Consider the following 17,298-nt stretch of genomic DNA (forward strand, 5'->3'; position numbering starts at 1 on the left):
GGGCATGTTAGGTTGCATGTTCATGCTCATGTTTTTTTGTCAAAATTCGCTTTGTAGGGGTCCCAGAGACTTTTGTGTAGTTTCTAAATGACCTTATTATATATTCATCTAAAATTATTTTTCAATGCTTTACCAACTAAGCTTATTAATATATATGTGTGTGTGTGTGTGTGTGTGTGTGTGTGTGCGTGTGTGTGTGTGTGTGTGTGTGTGTGTGTGTGTGTTATTCATTTTTTGAGTCACTTTAAATTTAACACTTTCAAGTTAGCATTTTGGGGTCAATTTAAGCTAATAACATAAAAAAAATACAATTAAACAAATTCTAATGGACATGTGGTAGCAGTGTATCTTAACATATGAAAGTATATTGGATTTATTGAGTAATTTTGGGGTCAACTTGCTACAGTAACTGTTCATGTTTCAAAGTTTTTGTCACTAAAAACTTTTGTCACTGTAAGTGTGTCCAATTGTGGGTGGTGTGGTGAAGTGGTTAAAGGTTAGCTCAAGAGCTGTTGCTTGTTTAAGCAAGGAATTAACAATAAGCTAAAACCACTGTGCCCTAGAGCAAAGCATTACAGATGAATGTAATATCATGGACCTGAAGTGTTGGTTTGTCTGACAAGATCTGCGTGTAGAACTGAAAGGCAAACTGCCCTGACTGAGGCTTTATGAGTCACATTCTCTTCAAAGAAGCATAAGTTAATCATTACTCATGAGATATGGATTGGGAAGGCAATCAATATAAGTACTATCCTTAAGAAAGCCTGGAGGAACTGAAATGAGAGAAATGTAGAGGATCTGCAATTAAACCTTTCTTTAAAAAATAAAAATAAAGAAATAAAGAAATTTGGTTGCTGTTTTTGAGTTGAGCTGTATGGTTCTTTATGTTCTTCAGGTCAGTATATTGGTTTCAGTGTTGGTTCTTTTAAAAAATCATTTAAATCTTGTGTGCTTTTGATGCATTTTATTATACAGTATACAGACTACATGAAAATAGTACTAATATAAAACTGTGAACAGATTTTGAATGCATTATGAGGGTTAAACCCACTGCAAGGCTATGGATGGCAGACGGGGCCAAAATAATTAAATAGATGGCGTGAAATTTGACTGTCTGAACATAATGGTTTCTGCATTAATGGAACAATATGCAGAGCAGCCAATTGAATATATTTGCATATGTGATTTGCAAATATGTGTGGTACATTGGTATATATGTATACAAACAACAGATGTCATAATGGTATACTGGTATGCTTGAATGCAAACATCAGAGGGTATATTTGTTCATGAGGGATAATGAATTTGTACATTTTCTCACACTCTAAGAAATGCTGGATTGTTTAAATCCAAATTTGGGTCAAACATGGACTATCCACCACTATATACATTTTTACAATACATTTTTAAGCCAAAAGTTGGGTTAGTCCTTATTTGACCAATAGCTGAGTTGAAACAACCCAGCATTTTTTAGAATGAAGGTAGAAAACTCTTAATTTACACTGTAACATTAATTAAATTACTCTAGCACAGCATATATCGGTAAAGCAATAGCACAATGAACAAAATAAATAATGTATATGTGGATAAATCTAAAGGTAAAACTGATTTTAAAAGCATTATACGTTCAGACACGGCCAGAATCGGTGTGCATAGAGAGGCACATTCAATGAAAATTCTTCAGCATAATGTGATAAATCTGTGCGCCTAAACACATATACGAAATGTGGCTAAAACTAACACCTAACACAGCCAGAATGTAAATTTCTTTTCATATAAAACAAACATTTTCAAAATTGCTGCATGTGGACAGATTTTACGCATCCCATTTAAAGACTTTTGCCCCCATCCGCCTTCCATACACGAGTCCTGCCAGTAGTGGGCACTCATGAAATGAAATTGAAGTACATCCAAATCAATGACAGGCTAGAAGTCAGCGAGTACAGTGCATACAAAGCAATGTGGGATTTTGGTGAAGGTTTATGAAATTACGAGAAAAGGGGCTTATTGCTTTTCAGCAGTAACAAATGATCGTGTACAGATATCCACATTAATTACAACAATGACACTATTCACTACACTGTATTCAACTCAAATACACTGAACTGCATGCAGCAGTTAGCTATTTTAAGCGCTAAGACTGTTGGATTATAATGCATTATTATGATTTACATTGCCAGTTTTGCCATTCTGCCCCGTGACCCACAGACAGCAGCCATGTCTTCTGGAGCAGGTGAGTCTAATTTTAAAGAGTTTTATTTGTACTTTTATTTTCCACTCTCTACTTCACACTGCTAATGAGAGCTGGAGTTCAGTTCAGTTCAGATCAATTTATTCATATAGTACATTTAAAAAGAACCATGGTTGACCAAAATGCTTAATAATGTCCAGAAAATAAAAATAAAAAGTCACACACAAATAAGACAAATACAGTAAAAACATCACAACGTCACAGCTCAGCTCGAAATAAAAGCCAAGGATTTCAAGTGTGTCTTAAGTAATGACTTAAAAATTCCAACAGTCTGATCAGTTCTCATGTGTACAGCCAGGTAAACTGTTCCACAAATTATGTGCCACCAGTGAAAAAGCCCGGTCACCTTTATTTTTTAACCTAGTTCTTGGAACATTGAGGAGCACCTGATTGGATGACCTCAATGCTTTAACGGGAGCGTGGACATGTAAAAGCTTTGATAAATACGCAGGCGCCAACCCATTTAAAATCTTAAAAACAAACAATAAAATCTTGAAATCAATCCCGAAGCGGACAGGAAGCCAGTGTAGTGAAGCTAGGACAGGGGTAATGTGCTCATTCTTTTTAGTCCCAGTTAAAAGCTGAGCGGCTGCATTTTGGACTAATGGTAATAGTTGAAGAGATGACTTATCCAGACCAACATATAAAGAGTTACAGTAGTCTAGTCTAGATGTTATAAAAGCATGAGTTACACTTTCAAACTCCTTACGTGGCAGGTAGGGCTTGACTTTAGCCAACAGCCTTAGTTGAAAGAAACTGGCTTTTACAACAGAACTAATCTGTTTTTCAAATTTAAAAGCACTGTCAAAAATCACACCGAGATTCTTGGTAACATTTAAAAACAATCAAAGCATTATGGGTTTATGGTTTGTTGTTGCACCAAATGTGCATTAAAATGGAATGATAGCTGAATTTATGAATATGGGCGTTTCTGCGATAGAAATTGTTTTCAACTGATGCAGTGTTTAATATTCTTCTGCCTATTCTGCCTTATATACACAAGCACACACACACAAACACTTATTAACTTAGGCAGATTTTTATTTATTTATTTATGTTTTGCAAATAGCTGCCTTTGACTTACTCAATAGGCATTAAGCCATTACTTCCTTTAAAACGTCTTTGAAGCAATCTATTCTGAAAGCGCTATTCAAATAAACTGAAGTGAAAATCCACACCACTTCCTTTGCAGGTCTGTGTTTGCATGTTATTTTAGGTGTTTCAGTTCAGACTGTTGTGTTGGATTGTGAAACTCAAAATGACAGTTATGCCATGTTTTCCCTGTAGACCTTGATTTCCTCTTCTACTCTGTCATTTTCTCACTTCTGGGCAGAAGTAGGGCATGTCTCGACCACAAAACAAATACAGAACTAAATCCTTTTGGGAAATCACATACCCCTTATTCCCTAGCCTAGGGGATATTATATATATAATAGGAAAGGCTATGGAATAATTATATATATATATATATATATATATATATATATATATATATATATATATATATATATATATATATATATATATATATATATATATCATTAAAGATCTAAAATCATGTTTTTGTAGTTTACACAGAGGCTATAATGGTATAGTTTTAAAAAATGTGCACTTTGAATTAAGTTTGCATTTTTAGGCCCCACAGCATTTTTGTAGTCTACATGAAAGACAAAAAATGCATAAGGATTTCTATTTTTAGCTAAAAACAATGATTTGTAATGGCTCCAAGGTGATATGATTTTATTGAACGTTATAACTAGGGATGTATGAGAATAACCAACAAGTTGACAGCTGCTGCTAAACACTGAAAATACTAGGTGGCTTGTCAATATAGTATATACTACTAGTTTATATATAGTTTATATCTATCATCTATCTATCTATCTATCTATCTATCTATCTATCTATATATATATATATATATATATATATATATATATACAGTATATTCACTGATTTCTTAATTTAAAAAATATATATATGTGCCTAATTTCATTTGATTTTATTCTGAGTCTCTCTGTTTCCAGTCCCTATAGTAGAATCAGATGCTGACTTCTACTATGGTAAGGATGAGCAAATTCCTCTTGAATAATTCAGTTTTCTGTATATGTGGACAATAATAATCTGATTACCTATAAATACTGCCTGATGGTCATATTCTTAATATCCAGGATAAAATATTCCAAATTCTGCTAAGCCCATTAAGACCAAGAGCTTTAACTCTTTAAGAATAATTATAATTCATTAGAATAGCCAGGTCCACATCTGAGACAGGAGAACGATATCATTTTAAATCATCTTCAGAATGTTTTAATCAGAATTTTGCGTCTTGTTTTCCTTAATCAGAATATCTTTATTCACAGACTATGAGAATCTGCGCATTGGAGGCCTGATCTTTGCTGGGGTCATTGTGGTACTATCTGTCCTCCTCCTGACAGGTACGTTTTAGCCTCTGCGTGTGTGTGTGTGTGTGTGTGTGTTGTATGAGTCATATCAAATCACTGATGTGTAATGAATGTCTGGGCCTGTAGGTAACCGAATCAGACGGTGTGGCAAGCGTAAGGTAAGCACCCTTAACTTACTGATGTGTTTCTGGTGTCATCTAGTGGTCAATGTTTAGTGAAAAAATATTGTCATTTTAAACAAAGTAGTTGTCACTTTTTTTACTGCTAGATATATTCACTGGAGTAGGTTTACTTTGAAACTGACCGTTATGTAATATATACACATATGTAAAATTAATATATATATATATATATATATATATATATATATATATATATATATATATATATATATATATATATATAATGAGAAATGTCCTTTAAAAAGAAAAACACAGAGAACAGTGCATTTGATCCGAGCTGAAATGTTTTTAAATGTTTCTGTATTCTGTGTGTGTGTCAGGCGAAGCATGTGGACGAAGACATTTAAGATGGCTCATTTCTATACTGGATGGTTTTGAGATGTGAAAAGCCTGTACGTTTGGAAAAAGTCATATCATCATGTTTAACTTAACACTTACAGCTTTGATTTAATTGTTAAACATTTCATTAAACCATTGATTTGGAAAAAAAAAACTGTTTGGTGTTGAAAACCAAGTTTTCAGAACTTTATTTCACCATCATCTTTGCAAACAATTTACCAAATCTAACATCTACACAACTATACAACCGCAAACCCATATATTTTACAAGGCAAAAGTTAAATAATTGTCAGAAATCATACAAAGAGCTCCATTATATATAATATATATATTATACAATACAATTATACAATTATATACATTTCCTATAATATATAAAAATGCAGTTCAGCAACCGACAGATATGTTTCCTTCCTTGACTGTATTTAAACCCCAAAATAAAATACTTTCAGAAAAATATTAATTAAAACCACCAATTTTTTTTTTTTTTTTTTTTTTTTTTTTTGAAAATGGAGTTTAAATTAACTGTCCATTCTGGTTTTACATTTTCGTTTAAACCAAGGAAAAATCTCCATGGTGTATCTGATTTCTTAGCAAGATGATTCTTGTTAAAAGCTCACATCAACTCCACACCAAACACTTAAAGTTCCACATTTAAAATAAATAAAGAAATAAATCCATCCATCAATCAATAAAATTAAACTATTTTTCACAGAAAGGTTCCTTACTTTCAGCTGACTGATTAATAATACTTACAAATGCATTTACAGCAATAATTCCATGTATTAATTTCCATTTCAAGACTCCAGTAATTTTGGTCAATGGTGGTTTTTATACTATTCTCCATTCTGGTTTATAACTCTCATCAACCCCAAAGTGTGATTTCCAAGGCATATCTGTTTTACTTTTGAGCTTATCTTTGCTCAACACTTTAACACTCATCTCATAAAGTTATCAATGGGTGAGAAAAATCTTCTTCTGCAAAATCAGGAAAAACTCCATATTAGGAATAAAAAAAGAGTCATCATTATCAGGTGCACATCCATTATTGTATCACATTATAAACTCATCTCTTCTTCAATTAAAAGTAGAAACTTAAAACCTACAACTTAAAAGGAGTGTCCAAAAAAAAGCACTGCTTAAGATACAGCAATAAAATTTATAGAAACCTTACTGTGAGGCCATCAATTCCTGGAGCTCTTCAACTGTCCATACTGTGCAAAGCCTCATATAACTAATTCTCAGTTAATTGTTCCTCTAATTTTGCATTAGCTGTGTCCTCTACTCGTGGTAAATCACTCAGGAAATCTTCAGAGTTTTCTACCTTCCACATGTTCACTTTTATAAAGTTCCACATAGAAATCAATAATTCTCTGACATATATATGATTCTTCGCTTAGCTCATGTCAGTTGTGAATACATCTATGAATACATCTACTTTGGCCATTCTTCTTTTCTAAACCAAAAAATAAGAATAATTAAGGCCACTTGTGCTTTATAGCCCAGCAGATTTTCCAAGAAATATATATTTTTTTCTTTTAAATCTTAAATAGACCTTGTTGGCTATGCTCCTAGTGACACTGAAATGGCATTGTTTACACAACTTTTGTATTTGCTATTTTCCCAATTTCCGAAAGTGACATGGCCAAGTATGGTGACCCACACTCAGAATTAGTGCTCTGCATTTATCCCATCCAAAGTGCACACGCACACACACACACACACACACACACACACACACACACACAGAGAGCAGCAGTTGGCAGCCAGTGCAGCAGCACCCAGGGAGCAGTTGGGGGATTGGTGCCTTGCTCAAGGGCACCTCAGTCGTGATATGAAGGCAAGAGAGAGCACTGTACATTACCTCCCTGTTGGTATGAGACTCAAGCCCACAACCTTTGGGTTAGGAGTCTGACTCTTTTAGCATTAGGCCACGATTTCTGATCACGATCAGTGGAAACAACTGAAATCATCTGGCGAAGTGATATTGAACTGTAATGCGGTTCCCAGAAAATAACTGCACACCTTATAACGGTCGTCAGCCAATCAAGCATTCAACTGGCCGTGGTAACATATGTGTGTTTGTGTGTGTGTGTGTGCATGCATGTGCACCATTTCTTCAGGTAATTTACTAATTTATTAATACATTCCTTGCCATACAACCTTCTGATAATATCAAATATGAAACAGTAGAGGGCAGCCAATCTCAGCTTTTGGGATACAACCTTCCACGCAAAACCCGTTGCTGGTCATATTGTACATTTGATCTTTTCTTCCAAGTGTTTTATGTGCAATAATACTACTTGATATAATGAGTACTTGGTTTTAATTCTAGAATTATAATTTAATTGCTTCTCAGGTCTTAATGAGACAAATAAAATATCACACACACACACACACACACACACACACATCAGTCTGCGTATAAATAACACGACTTTACACTTTCTATTTGCGTGTAATGCATACGCCAAATGCCATTTTTGCGTGCATATGATACGCCAATCCTTCCCATTAATTTCGGTGGAGAGCAGATGCGTCCAAATAACACGCATCATCTTCAGCGGCAGTGACGTCACTAGCGAGGCTCGTTCAGTTCACCTGATGCGCGTACACCTTCAAACAGGTAAGCAAGGGTAAATATATTTTTTTATTCTTCTTTTTGTAATGATATCACGTGGTTAAGCGTATTGTTTTAATTATTTCAGTATTTCTGCATCACGTTAGACAGGGCCGTGTTTTTAAAGGGCAGTTTATGCTCCAATTATGGGTCAGTGGGCTGCTCAGCTAGCCTACCATTGTCATTAGCCTAAGCTAACCTGTACTGTTTATAGACCTGTTGCAGTTTTAAATAAATTTATGATGTGGCATATGGGTCTTCAGCTTTTAGACATGACTAATACAAGCACAACAAAGCACCCAACCCAATATCGCGTGATAATCGTGATCGTGTAAAAAGTCCACACATTTAGCATATTTTTACAATACTAGCCTAACTTTTGCTTGACCACGTCATGTGTAGCCAATACACACACAGTAACTACAGCATATTTACCATGCTTCTCCTACTGTAACTGTAGTTTTACTCTGGACTTTGTAACGCACATAACCACGACATTTACTATGGGTTTACCATAGTAACCATAGTTTTACTCTGGTATTTGTATTTACTAACACACAATAACCACGACATTTACTATGGGTTTACCATAGTAACCATAGTTTTACTCTGGTATTTGTATTTACTAACACACAATAACCACGACATTTACTATGGGTTTACCATAGTAACCATAGTTTTACTCTGGTATTTGTATTTACTAACACACAATAACCACGACATTTACTATGGGTTTACCATAGTAACTTAGTTTTACTCTGGTATTTGTATTTACTAACACACAATAACCACGACATTTACTATGGGTTTACCATAGTAACCATAGTTTTACTCTGGTATTTGTATTTACTAACACACAATAACCACAACATTTACTATGGGTTTACCATAGTAACCATAGTTTTACTCTGGTATTTGTATTTACTAACACACAATAACCACGACATTTACTATGGGTTTACCATAGTAACCATAGTTTTACTCTGGTATTTGTATTTACTAACACACAATAACCACGACATTTACTATGGGTTTACCATAGTAACCATAGTTTTACTCTGGTATTTGTATTTACTAACACACAATAACCACGACATTTACTATGGGTTTACCATAGTAACCATAGTTTTACTCTGGTATTTGTATTTACTAACACACAATAACCACGACATTTACTATGGGTTTACCATAGTAACCATAGTTTTACTCTGGTATTTGTATTTACTAACACACAATAACCACAACACTTACCAGGATTTTACCACAGTAACTGTTTTTACTCTACACTATTTGTAAAGCACAGTAACCACTAAGTTTGCCATGCCTTTAATATCTTTTTGTGATGTAATTGTAATTCAGTGTTTTTTCTGTCTTGCAGTTACGTCAGATTACATACTCCACAACAACCTGTAATCCAGCAGATCTTTAAAGAAGCCATCTCTTGTAAAATCTCTCTCTCTCTCTCTCTCTCTCTCTCTCTCTCTCGCTCTGCTAGAATTAACAGGGAACTTCAACTCCACGCTCCCAATGCTGATATTGAAGAAGCAGTCAAGGGGGCTGAACAAGTCCTTCAAAGGATCAACCCTTCACAGGTAATGTTGAAGACTCTTAGTTATAACTGATTTGCTTTAATGAACGCATCCTTATATTATGTGTTAATCAAATATTTTGGTCACAGATCATTTTAACACACTGTCTCAACATGTTTATATTTCAGGAAGGCCTGTCATGAGATTTGAATTTGACCATCTTGTGCATTTATGAAGAAGACCAAAAGCTGCAAAGGCAAACACTTCCAATGGTACGTCAGATACATTTTTCTCAGCATTTGATGTTTCTTAAATTTTGGTTCACTTAGCCCATCAGGAAGAACACTCAACAAAGAGCATGTTGTAGTAGTAATAATTCATCCAATAATCATATTATATTGCACAAGCGTACTTGTACAAAATTCTACAACTTTTACTCCTACTGCTGTTATTGGCCATTACCACAGCTCCCATCAGATTGTGCCCATTGTAAGAGTGTTTATATCATGAAGTTTAAATGAAGTCCATTGTATTCTTTATTAATCTTTACAAATTGGTGCCGCCTCTTCCTGTTTCAACAGTACATGATATCTGTCCACACCTCATAGTCTGCCTTTCTTTCTATGGTGATGTTACTGAACACATCTGTCTTAGAAGCAAGAGAATGGAAATCCTAGTTTAACTTTTCAAGTGCTACAAATCAGATCAATGAATTTGGGCAATCAGATCACTTAAAGTTGTTCACACAAAGACCAATAACTATAATGAGAAGTATTTTAGCATCCACACCAACAGACAATACTGTTCTCTTAAATCTCTTAAATGTTCCCCTCATTCTGTTAAATTTATACACAAAATTCTGCCTTTCTCTGCCTTTTTCACTTCATCTTCATGCTGTACTCCCTCACTCACACATTCTTTTATGCTCTGTTGTAAGGCAGAAACTGAGAGTTTGCATGATGGCATTTTCTCAGACGCTGAATCTGATGTGTACAGATGAACTCAGGAGCCTACTAGAGTTGCCAAGGAACTTGTGCTTGAAGTATATAATGATATCTGCTTTATTTATATTTTTAAACAACAATAATGATTAAACATGGGGTCAATAAATATTTTCTTGTTTTACAGCTGAAGACCAGAAACGCAAAGAAAATCAGTCAAACCAGTCCTAAAGAAATGAGGAATGAACATGGACTTCTTGTGCCCCAAAAGAAAAGACAGAAAGGTGAAAAGTTTCACATTTCAATTTGTATGTCTGAATTCAATGCAGTTATGTGTGGTACAACATTGATGTTGATCTCTCAAAAGACTTTTCAAGTCCGCAGTTATAGTTTTTCACATATACATCTTTTTTATAGCTCCTAAAATGAGCAAATAAGCTGTGCATCATCTCTGTGATTTGGGAAGGAAATGACTGAATATGGTGAGTACTGACACCTGCAACTGTATTCACCAACACTATTACTCTAGAATGGTTATTGCTGTTATTGCTGACTTATTGTTTTGTCTGTTTGTTTGAATTAAGATGAAGCCAATTGATGAAGATATCAATTGAATGGCCACCGAGTGCATCACTGCTACCTGAACCCATCAGTTATCTTCTGTGAAGACTGCATTCACAAACCGCTCTACTGCGACAGCTCAGATGTTACGGTCCGTAAAAGTAAACATCACAGCTAAACAACGAGAGCTAGTTGTTGTGGGATTCTTTTGGCCAATATCCCCAACAAGAATCAATGTTAAGTCCAGTGCAACAATTATAAATAAAAATACTATATATTGTTTATTGATTTACCATACCCTAAATACATGTTTTGGCCCTCCAGGACATCTAGACCAGGTGGAGTGTGAGGAGGACCGTCAGAGACGCCAGCCAGCCGAGCCATGGATTGCTCTCACTGTTACCATCAGGCAGGCGTTATCACAGAACCTACACCAGCAGACAGTGAGACAAGTTCCTTTCACAGGCAATCAGACTGAACTGAACTCATACCAGTAAAACCATACACACCCCACCAACCTCATATGCCCTGCACTCTTATCAGTTATGCTGACTGGACTCAATATTATTATGCACCCTGACATTCTGTTTGCACTAATTCATACCGTGCTTTACTGCAGAGATGTATGTGTACTGTGATTATTATTGTTTTCAATTCATGCTCTTTGTATAGCATAATTTTTAACATATATTGTTCTCTACCTGAATTGAGTCCCTTATATATGTGTGTTGCATATATATATATTCAGAATTTTTATTTCATATATATTCATGAATTAATTCATTTGTCATCCATACTGTCACGCTGCAGTCTGCACCCAAGACTTTCATCACCTGTATACTTGTGTTCATTGTATTGTGACAATAAAGATATTTGATTTAAATTAGTTACATGTCTTTTGTTCATCAGTTGTGCTGTAGGGTACTGCATAACAACTGCAAAAAAAAATGTATGACATGGAAGATTATGATATGTCCAGGACATGGACAAGCAAGAAGAGGAAGAAAAGCAGGAGAGCTCTAAAAACTTGATGTGATTCTTTGGGGCTCAAGACATTTCACCATGCATGCATTTGCATGGTTTCATCTGATTAGAAAAACATGGTTTTAACATAACCCATTTTTAATATTGTTAAAAATTGTATATCATTTGTCTTAATACACTACTTTAGTTGTCTTTATGTTGTATCCTCCAGTAAAGTACTGCACATGGTGTTGGATAATAAAGTAGGGTGAATATTCTATATTAAGAATGGTGTTTGGTAAATACACCATTTAATTTTGTAAACAATAGATAAATGTGTTTTAATTAAGAAATGAACATTTGGTTACGTTAATGACATTCAGTTAGATGAAGGGCAGGCTGAAAGCTGCATTAGAAGATACTGCATGGACTATAATGCTGCAGGAATTTCATGTACAACTGAAGGTGATGGACAAGGGAAAGATCAACATGAATCCAGTACTGTATAATAAGCAAGATGAGCATGCACATTACTGATGTTTAGTACCCGAGGAGGACAAATATGAGGAGTATTTTACACAGAGACACAAATTAGCTCTTAATATTATGATTCTTTGCATTGCATGAATTGTATGGCTTTGCACTATAAACTACACACTCTCTGTACCTTGTCTTACTGAATGACACATTGACACTGTGAAAGTACAATGAAGTGTCACAGTATGTATTGGTTGTTTAAATTGGTGTCTTTGTTTACTTTCAATACTGTATCCTTGCACCTGATATAATTCAATATTTGGAGCCTATTCCAAATAGGCACTGATGTATATTTTTATGGTTCTATTCTTATTCTAAGATAAACATGACTTACAACTTACATATTGGCAATTTGTTGAAAAGAAAAACTTAAAAATTATGACCCAGCACAGTCTGTTGTCCATGATGAGAAAAGGTATGTGTATGTTTTACTGCCCTTCCATCTTCAAGGGCCCAGTAGAGTCCCCTAGAAGAGCAAAAAAATGTAAATTTCAAATGGCTGTAAATCAAAGTCTGATTATAGTGTCAAAGAAAAAATTGGCAGGACAACTACTTATGCTATGCTAATTAAATAATGTTGGACAGAGTTTTCAAACATATATGGAAAGGTGGTATAAAGGTGTTTAAAAAAGTGCACTTAGTAAAATATCGAATTTCAGCCTGCCTCTTAAATATGTCATTAATGTTTACACAATGAACATGTTTAGATTACCCTTTGTTAAAAAAGATTGCATTTTCCCATTTTTTTAATTATTAAACATTTTAAACTACATTACCCATAAGCCTCTGCCATTCTATCGTTTGAACGCGAGTAATATTAGCGCTGGTATTTGGAGTTTATTGGAGTTGTGCTTAGGGTTAGGGTTACGATTTCGATAAAGAGGTAATTTCTCACGACATAGCAACACTGCATTGTTAACTGAAGGTGTTACTGACGTAATAATTACAGTCAAACGGACTTTGCAACATTAAGCGGTTTATAATTTGGGTTAAAAGATAGTCCAATCACAGCGAGTTCTGCGAGAGCCAAGGGAACGTCAAAGCCAATGGCAACCCAGTTGAGCAGAGGCGTCACACTAACTTGTACATATATGGTCATTTATGCCGGGAGCTTCCGGGTTCCTGTAGTGAATGGACAGAAGCTGCAGTTACCCTGATGCAGCAAGAAATACGTTGATTAAAGGTGTTTTTTTGTTTTGTGTTTTAACGAAGGTATAATGATTCCCATTGTATTGAATAGGCTACATTGTTTACACTAATATTAGTGTACAGTACTTAAACTCAAAAGTTTGCATATACTGTGTGAAAAATAAATGTCAAAATGTTTCATTTGCTTAAAAAAAACACCTCTGAAGATTATTTAAACACAATATTTTTCTACTACTCAATTTTCCTTCTGTAATATTTACAATGTATTTATAGTGTATTAAAGGTAAACAATTTATCACATCTACGTTTCATGGAAATGGACCCTAAAAACTTGCCATTCTTAGATCCACCAGTTGAACTATAGGAATAGAAAACAAACAAACAAACATCATGACATCAATCACTCATTGTCTAGTCATTTTACAGTGTTTATTGATATGTCAAACTTTTCGCAGATAAACATAGTGCCCAGAACAGTCTCTCTCCAGTTTATTCCACTATGAAAAAAAAAAGAAAAGTTGATAAAAAAAAAAATGCATAGAGGTAACTAAGTGAAAACAAACAAACAAAATTGCAACAGAAACTCCCTTCAAAAAACATAAGTTTAATATTCAAAAATAAAAAGGGAATTTGTTTACAGAAATCCTGACAAAAGATGCCAAAGAATAATCAAGGCTACAGTTGAAAATATATTGTTTTCTACCCTTTATCAACCAAATAGGCAAAAATGATTAAGAACAATGCTCCAATATTTTACAATTATCACCTTTAAAAACATATATCCTGTAATCATTGTTTGCTTCTATTGTGAATAAATGCAAAACAAATAATTGGTTAATAATAATTATTATTATTATTATGTGTATATATATATATATATATATACAGGAGTGCTTATAGTAGAGATTGGAGTGATGAATGTAGAGGAAAAATGAATACAAGCAGAAATGCTAAGACTGGAGGTTGGCAGTAAAGGACTGAGAGCAGATGTGTCACACAAGAGAGGAAGATCTGGAAGCTTTTGAATGGGCTGATATTGTGAAGAGCTGATGAAGAATGATTAAGTCATCTGTGAGAAATCCTGCAAGAAGAAACAAAGATAATGTATCACATGATGAACAACAAAAACACTGACAACAACAAATGGCAGAATACAACATACTGTAACTGCAGTGTGCATAGCAGTAATTGTACAGTATTGTCTGTTTGTGTGGATGCTAAAATACTTCTCATTATAGTTATTGGTCTTTGTGTGAACAACTTTAAGTGATCTGATTGCCCAAATTCATTGATCTGATTTGTAGCACTTGAAAAGTTAAACTAGGATTTCCATTCTCTTGCTTCTAAGACAGATGTGTTCAGTAACATCACCATAGAAAGAAAGGCAGACTATGAGGTGTGGACAGATATCATGTACTGTTGAAACAGGAAGAGGCGGCACCAATTTGTAAAGATTAATAAAGAATACAATGGACTTCATTTAAACTTCATGATATAAACACTCTTACAATGGGCACAATCTGATGGGAGCTGTGGTAATGGCCAATAACAGCAGTAGGAGTAAAAGTTGTAGAATTTTGTACAAGTACGCTTGTGCAATATAATATGATTATTGGATGAATTATTACTACTACAACATGCTCTTTGTTGAGTGTTCTTCCTGATGGGCTAAGTGAACCAAAATTTAAGAAACATCAAATGCTGAGAAAAATGTATCTGACGTACCATTGGAAGTGTTTGCCTTTGCAGCTTTTGGTCTTCTTCATAAATGCACAAGATGGTCAAATTCAAATCTCATGACAGGCCTTCCTGAAATATAAACATGTTGAGACAGTGTGTTAAAATGATCTGTGACCAAAATATTTGATTAACACATAATATAAGGATGCGTTCATTAAAGCAAATCAGTTATAACTAAGAGTCTTCAACATTACCTGTGAAGGGTTGATCCTTTGAAGGACTTGTTCAGCCCCCTTGACTGCTTCTTCAATATCAGCATTGGGAGCGTGGAGTTGAAGTTCCCTGTTAATTCTAGCAGAGCGAGAGAGAGAGAGAGAGAGAGAGAGAGAGAGAGAGATTTTACAAGAGATGGCTTCTTTAAAGATCTGCTGGATTACAGGTTGTTGTGGAGTATGTAATCTGACGTAACTGCAAGACAGAAAAAACACTGAATTACAATTACATCACAAAAAGATATTAAAGGCATGGCAAACTTAGTGGTTACTGTGCTTTACAAATAGTGTAGAGTAAAAACAGTTACTGTGGTAAAATCCTGGTAAGTGTTGTGGTTATTGTGTGTTAGTAAATACAAATACCAGAGTAAAACTATGGTTACTATGGTAAACCCATAGTAAATGTCGTGGTTATTGTGTGTTAGTAAATACAAATACCAGAGTAAAACTATGGTTACTATGGTAAACCCATAGTAAATGTCGTGGTTATTGTGTGTTAGTAAATACAAATACCAGAGTAAAACTATGGTTACTATGGTAAACCCATAGTAAATGTCGTGGTTATTGTGTGTTAGTAAATACAAATACCAGAGTAAAACTATGGTTACTATGGTAAACCCATAGTAAATGTCGTGGTTATTGTGTGTTAGTAAATACAAATACCAGAGTAAAACTATGGTTACTATGGTAAACCCATAGTAAATGTCGTGGTTATTGTGTGTTAGTAAATACAAATACCAGAGTAAAACTATGGTTACTATGGTAAACCCATAGTAAATGTTGTGGTTATTGTGTGTTAGTAAATACAAATACCAGAGTAAAACTATGGTTACTATGGTAAACCCATAGTAAATGTCGTGGTTATTGTGTGTTAGTAAATACAAATACCAGAGTAAAACTAAGTTACTATGGTAAACCCATAGTAAATGTCGTGGTTATTGTGTGTTAGTAAATACAAATACCAGAGTAAAACTATGGTTACTATGGTAAACCCATAGTAAATGTCGTGGTTATTGTGTGTTAGTAAATACAAATACCAGAGTAAAACTATGGTTACTATGGTAAACCCATAGTAAATGTCGTGGTTATTGTGTGTTAGTAAATACAAATACCAGAGTAAAACTATGGTTACTATGGTAAACCCATAGTAAATGTCGTGGTTATGTGCGTTACAAAGTCCAGAGTAAAACTACGGTTACAGTAGGAGAAGCATGGTAAATATGCTGTAGTTACTGTGTGTGTATTGGCTACACATGACGTGGTCAAGCAAAAGTTAGGCTAGTATTGTAAAAATATGCTAAATGTGTGGACTTTTTACACGATCACGATTATCACGCGATATTGGGTTGGGTGCTTTGTTGTGCTTGTATTAGTCATGTCTAAAAGCTGAAGACCCATATGCCACATCATAAATTTATTTAAAACTGCAACAGGTCTATAAACAGTACAGGTTAGCTTAGGCTAATGACAATGGTAGGCTAGCTGAGCAGCCCACTGACCCATAATTGGAGCATAAACTGCCCTTTAAAAACACGGCCCTGTCTAACGTGATGCAGAAATACTGAAATAATTAAAACAATACGCTTAACCACGTGATATCATTACAAAAAGAAGAATAAAAAAATATATTTACCCTTGCTTACCTGTTTGAAGGTGTACGCGCATCAGGTGAACCGAACGAGCCTCGCTAGTGACGTCACTGCCGCTGAAGATGATGCGTGTTATTTGGACGCATCTGCTCTCCACCGAAATTAATGGGAAGGATTGGCGTATCATATGCACGCAAAAATGGCATTTGGCGTATGCATTACACGCAAATAGAAAGTGTAAAGTCGTGTTATTTATACGCAGACTGATGAGAACGGGTTG

General features: G+C 34.7%; 2 long non-coding RNA genes across 10 annotated transcripts; one reads left to right on the plus strand and one right to left on the minus strand.

Moving 5' to 3' along the window:
- The first annotated feature begins 7,582 nt into the window (after positions 1–7,582).
- On the plus strand, positions 7,583–11,711 carry LOC127972204 (uncharacterized). Of its 8 annotated transcripts, none has more exons than XR_008157038.1 (7): positions 7,583–9,389; positions 9,515–9,598; positions 10,264–10,368; positions 10,455–10,551; positions 10,685–10,749; positions 10,852–11,137; positions 11,242–11,711. It is a non-coding gene; the product is annotated as an uncharacterized LOC127972204 (long non-coding RNA). The 8 variants fall into 8 exon arrangements; XR_008157040.1 differs by having other exon boundaries at positions 7,583–7,813; positions 9,176–9,389; positions 10,852–11,711; XR_008157039.1 differs by having other exon boundaries at positions 7,583–7,803; positions 9,176–9,389; positions 10,852–11,711.
- Positions 11,712–13,892: 2,181 nt separating this feature from the next.
- LOC127972215 (uncharacterized) lies at positions 13,893–17,298 on the minus strand. Of its 2 annotated transcripts, XR_008157044.1 has the most exons (4): positions 17,073–17,298; positions 15,412–15,625; positions 15,203–15,286; positions 13,893–14,558 (listed from the first exon to the last, which is right to left on the minus strand). It is a non-coding gene; the product is annotated as an uncharacterized LOC127972215 (long non-coding RNA). The 2 variants fall into 2 exon arrangements; XR_008157043.1 differs by having other exon boundaries at positions 15,412–17,298.

Source organism: Carassius gibelio, chromosome B15, assembly GCF_023724105.1.
Source record: "Carassius gibelio isolate Cgi1373 ecotype wild population from Czech Republic chromosome B15, carGib1.2-hapl.c, whole genome shotgun sequence".
Taxonomy (NCBI): Eukaryota; Metazoa; Chordata; class Actinopteri; order Cypriniformes; family Cyprinidae; genus Carassius; species Carassius gibelio.